This window comes from Penaeus monodon, chromosome 23, assembly GCF_015228065.2.
Source record: "Penaeus monodon isolate SGIC_2016 chromosome 23, NSTDA_Pmon_1, whole genome shotgun sequence".
NCBI lineage: Eukaryota > Metazoa > Arthropoda > Malacostraca > Decapoda > Penaeidae > Penaeus > Penaeus monodon.
The window spans coordinates 34,345,265-34,345,811 of record NC_051408.1 but is presented as its reverse complement, the minus strand read 5'-3'; positions in this window follow the sequence as shown (position 1 = coordinate 34,345,811).

Here is a 547-nt window from a genome sequence, read left to right as displayed (position 1 = left end):
TAGTGATAATGATAATTTGGCTAGCATGATCCGTTCGGCTTTAAAGTTTTCCCAAATAAACATCTGTCATAAACAAACCAACGTCATTTCAAATTTTATTTTGGGGGTATTTGTACCTGGAAATGTCAATAAATACGTGTACTTCCCCTTCGCTTAAATGAAATATTACTCGCCATAACTCCTAAATCGCTAATCCAAATCTTATAATCCAAGTATCATTATAACGTATCATCCTTCTGGAATAAATATTGATTTTCAGTATTTTGTGGCTTGAGTGAGAAGCAGCAGCTTTGCTCGCATGCAATCGTCATTTGCAAACCATTAAGATCAGAAAGGACCAATATTCTATGCACTATTGCCCATCGCCCTTCCCCCTACCTCGTTACCGTTCTATAGATGACGAAGCTCCAAAGCTCAAGGTAGACTGATTGGAATAGTACGTGATTTTGATAGACTGTTCTCCTGACACGACGTAAATTACGAATTTTGTCCTTTGCCCTTTTCGTCCTGGAGCGACACATGGCCACTTTCTGGTCCCTTTGGTCGA